The following is a 5492-nucleotide window of genomic DNA, read 5'->3' on the forward strand; positions in this document are numbered from 1 at the left end:
AAGTATTCCTCACTTGTACAACAAGTTGTTTTTGTAGCGATATAGACACTCTTTCGAAGGTTTAAAGGAGTGTTATCGATGTTGATGGTCCTTTGTCGGGGATGGATCCTGTACGTTCCAGTAACAATCACCATTAAGGTATGAGCCCGACCATCTCGGGAACAGTTATTATTTTGTTTTGCGTTCAATTTAAAATCGTTATCTTTCACTTTATTTGCTGTACACATTTGAGTATCAAGTTCGTGCCTTAAGTCTTTCCATTAGAAGCGTCCCACTGGTTTGAGAAAGCTTAACTCAAGTTTGCTTCTTAAGTCTTTCGAATGGTGTACTCAACATAAAGCAGGCATGCTTAACGAACGAAACGATATCATTTCGTTACGATAATCAACGCTAATAAACGAAACGAAGTCACTTCAAATTAACGTTAATTTGACGTTCTTAACGTTAATAAACGAAACGAAGTGACTTCGTTTCGTTTATTAGCGTTGATTATCGTAACGAAATGATATCGTTTCGTTCGTTAAGCATGCCTGCTTAATTATAAGAAACAAATATTAAAAAAAAAAACACAAACACACATAAATATTTATTAAATTTTATTGACCGTCATACTTAGCCAATATGGTGGTAGTACACCAGCCTTGATTTTATTATCCAAAAAATCGTTAAATCTGCACCTTTAGTCAGAGTTTTAACTACGAGATACCTTTCAACACAATAAGCATACAATCAAATTCATTTAATGGTAAAAAAATAAGCATAGGTTGCAGGTACTTAGGGATTGATTTCGATTATAAGAATATTAATATTCAGATGAAAATGCACACGGAAACAAGCGTACATGCAGACATATAAATTTGCATATTTTTATAATTTTTTTTTCACTCATAACACCCGCAGCGAAACATCAAATTAAGTTGGCATGTCAGCAATGGTAAGAATAATCCAAATTTAAGCGCATGTGCATTAAAATACGACTATTTTTTGTTGTTGTTCGCTACATGCAACAGACATAACATTAAACATAGCCGAGCATTTGCGGTTGCATAGCTTCAAGCAGACAAATAACAATTTTATTAATTTTCATTATACTGAACTTTAAAGCAGACTAAAAATGCTTGAGGCCCTAAAAAAATGGTTAAAAAAAGTATCGAACAAAAATCATCAACAAAAAAATGAAAATTTTATTTTGCTGCACACTGAAATAAACAACCGCATGCAGGTAAGCAGTGCTCATAAGTAGAAGATGCGCGGTAAAACTTCAAGTAGCTGCGTGGGCTGTCGGCATAAATTGGCAAATATTATCAACGCTAGTTTGGGGCACAGCTTCAACAACGCACTCAAATATCATACAGATTCCGCTTAATTAAGGCGCTTATTGAATGGCAAACAAAAGAGAGTAGTCCAACTTTTGTGGTACTGCTAAGTTTGAGATTCAGCTGCAGGGCAGCGAGCATTGATGACAAGGATGAGTCTACATTTTGGCAACTGCGAAATGGAAGCAAAACAAAAAAACAAACAAATTCAATATAAGCATTGATTGCAAAAAAGTGACTGAAATTGAGAAAAAGGAGTAAAAACCGAAAAGGGTTTTTGTAGACGGATTTTATGTTGAAGTGCAAATGCATGTCTGTAGTATTGCTACAACAACTGCGTCTAGTTGTCTTAACGATTCTTTGCCTTTTCGGTATTAGCTTGCGTACCTGCAGGTGTACATTTTTCCAATTTGTTGTTGTTGTTGTTAATAAAATATTTACTGAGATAAAATTATCATAAAAAGTTCATACCTAAGAATTTTATTTTTGAAAATCAAAAAACTTGGTGTGCGGGTCCAACAGCAAATTGGGATTCATACATTTACATATATGTATGTATGTATGTATGTTTATTCGTAAGCTTGTGTATATATAAAAAGTTACAGTAAGTCATGCAAAATAATTAAAATTTCTATGATACAATTTTTTCAAATTTTACGTCTCAACTTCGAAATCTCCATCTTCATTTCCAAAGAAATCCCAATAACGGCAATCACCAGCCGTAAGCAACTAATCAGTGACTCCTCTAGTCCATTCAGTTAAAGTGGTCTATATAAGCTTCTGAGTATTCAAAATTACACTCTGAGCTCTTAGTAGATAGTTGACTGCAAACGTTGGCGGGATATCATGAAATATGTATTTTGTGTAAGATTTCCTGTTCCTGCATTCTAGCAAGATATGGTATCCGTGTCCCTCAGAAATTTGATCATGATGGCAACTTTGTAGCTTCTTTAGTTATTTCTATTTCAGAAACCCTGTCATGAGAAAGCTCCAGAGGAAATACAGTAAAAAAATGTGATTTGGCTGCGCATCCTTTGCTCTCTGATTCTTTGAATATGACCTCTTTTCCGACATTATTGGCCCCCAATTTGAAGCTGACATATATGGCTACTTTCTTCGCTTAAAATAGCAAGGGCGAGTTCTTGGAATCAGTTCATTGTTTTTTCATTTCCAATCTTCTTTCTAACTTTATGCAAAGCTTACGCCTTAGCAATTTATATGGTTTTGTCATATTCGCTTTCTCCTTGCTTCTTTCCATCGTCTGAGGTAACCGGTTTCAGTTTGCAATACAAGTCTTTCTTCTCGTATTCTTCTCGTCTTTTTCTTTGCTTTCATTCTCATGTGTGACTTGTGACAATTCGTCTTTTTGCCTCTTTATAAGGTTCTTAATCTTAGACTTATTTTCTTCTTCTTCTGCGTTTCCATTATATAAATCTTGGTTTTGTCTGTCTTTCTGTTCGTCTTCACTTTCACATGAGCATTCCCCTTCTTATTGTTTTCGAGTTTTTTTGCCGTCGTCTTCCGATTTGACTTCGTCTTCTATTTGTTTTCGCCTTTGCGTTGTTGTCGCTCTTATCTTTATCTTTATCTCTATACCGCCCTTCGAATTTTTTCTGGCTTTTGTCTTGGTCCTTGGTATGTATCATACTTTTCTTGGTATTTCTTTTAGCTTTCGAGTTTACCTTTATTTTTGTCCTTGGCCTTGGTCTTTATTCTCGTCTTTTCCCCTGTTGTTTGTAACTTCATTTTTTTATGATCTATGTTTTATTTTATCTTCGTTGTTTTCTCTGCCTTCGTCGTTTTTGGCTCCATCTTCACAGCTGCCATCGTGTTTCCCTTTGACTTCGTCTTCATCTATTTCTTTGTCTTATCCTTAGTTTTCTCTTTCTCTTTGCCTTTGTGTCTCGCTCCGTCTTGTTTTTATTCGGCACTCCACTTCGTTATAGTCTTTGTATTGGTCTGGGACTTTGTCTTGGTATTGGTTTTGTTCTTCGTCTTGGCATTGGTCCTGGACTTTTTTTATTGGACGTTGGGTAGCGAACTACCTTCAAGTGGCCCAATGAAACCAGGCTAATCCTGTTCATGTGTCCGCATTCCCTGGGATCACCGATAAGCAGGTGGAAGGCGAATTAGTCGCCACTGCTTCGTATGCGCATTTCCCTGTGCTCCCTTTCAGCATGCATCAATTGCGTCATAACTATAAAGGCCATCTTTCAGTCCAAAAATCTATTCGTATGCACATTCGGGGAACTAAATTTCTAATGGAAGGCTGCTTTCGCAAAGCTATGTGTACAGAGGATCTTTCGCTGTGAAAATGAGGGTGATGAAACATTGCGTGTTCTGTGTTTTCCAATTCGGTAGGACAGTGTGTATAGAAAGGATCCTTCTCTATCCTGCGCTTATGTTAACTCCTTGAAATCGCCATGCCCACTCAATATATGCGTGAGGTAGTAGTTTAGTTCGCCGTGCTTCCGCTCGAACCATTCTGCTATATTCCGAACTAACATGAAGATTGCCCTTTCCTCGATTATTTTCTACCGTCCCTGTAAATCTTTGAATTTATTTGATAATCTCCTATGATTAGGACTAACCCCTCCACTGTCCGCTTTGAGCTCACCAAAACCACTTCTGTCTTATCGCTAGTTATCTCCAACCTCATGTTCGTCAGCCATTCCTTTATTCTTCCTATGGTGTCATTAAATAATGCTTGGAGCAGATCAATTTCCTTGGCCACTGCTACTACGATAATATCATCTGCATAGCCGAAAATTTTCGTGCCTTCGGGAAAGTCGTTTTGAATCACACCGTCATACCTCGAATTTAATAGCGTTGGCCCTAGAACAGATCCATGATGGACACCGCCGATGATGTTGAGCTTTCTTGGTTTCTCATTCTTATCAAAGAGCTGTGCTATGTCGTCAAGATAGCTACCAATTATTCTGAGCAAGTGTGCCAAAGTTTCATAGCGCTGTCATTATCTGCATCCAGTTCGTGATTTTAAAATTCTAATATCCAAAGTAATCAGTGCACAGAGCTTCCTTTTATTTTGACCTCCGGTGATGACTTGACAACTGTTTGTATTGCATATATAGTGGATCTGGATTTTCGAAATCGGATCTGACTGGGCTTTCTAGGGTTTGCTACAGACGCTCACTAATAATGCGCTCGACAATCTTTCCTATCGAATCCAACATAAAAGGGGCCTGTATGAGGATGGCTGGTCGTGTATCGTACAAGGTGTTAACAAAAGGACCAGTCTTTGACGTTTCCACGCCTTCTTGGAAACAGGCGTTGAAGAGGTCCCTAAATACTGGTCTTCTAGATTTTATCGTGGACTTAAAGGCTATATTTGGCACGACATCTGGTCCTGGGGGGCTTCATATCTGCAACTCTATATGTTGCATCCAGCACCTTCTGCTCTATATTATTCGTGGGATTTTCATAAATTTGAGGTCCTCGCTTTGATAGGACCAGTAATCTTGTGTCGCAAAAAGAGCTTCGACGATTCTTCTCATTAGTATTGGGCTGATTTGTGATCTTTAATTTTAGCTATCACCGTTCTGCAAGCCAGCCCCAAGGATTAATATCGGCACTCTTAATTAATTCCTTAAACCACCCTTTTTGCTCTTTTTTATAGCATATTTTAGCGCTGTTCTTTGGGTTTTGTAGGAGCTGTGGAGCTTGTCATATCGTGGTGATGAGCGTGTCCTCTGTGCCCTCCGCCGTGGTTTGTGACATTTTCTTCGTTCCTCCGCTATTTCGTCGTTTCACCCACAAGTGTACAGCAGTCCGATTTACTTTGGCTTGACTTCTGGGCATGGCAGCATCACACGCCATTATTATTATTATCATTATTATTAGGCCTGGAAGCACTGCGACCTTTGTGCAGATCTTTGTGTATGATATTTCAGCGTAATTTCGTATGTGAAGGCTTTTGAGAATGTGAACCGGCGTTAGATCCTTCAGCTCACAGAAACGACAAATTTGAGTATCGGATAGATTTAACTTACTTAGGTGATATCGTGGACCACAGTGTCCCGTATAGTACCCAGTGAGAGTTCTTAGGTCCTCCCTGCTTAGATTGATGAGTTTGGCTTATAATTTTGTTGCCGGAAGTATGAACAGTTTGGCCTGTCTTTGACCTGGGCAGTCAATCCAGTGAAGTCTGAATTGTTT

Source organism: Eurosta solidaginis, chromosome 5 (assembly GCF_040869045.1).
Source record: "Eurosta solidaginis isolate ZX-2024a chromosome 5, ASM4086904v1, whole genome shotgun sequence".
In the NCBI taxonomy this organism is placed as follows: Eukaryota; Metazoa; Arthropoda; class Insecta; order Diptera; family Tephritidae; genus Eurosta; species Eurosta solidaginis.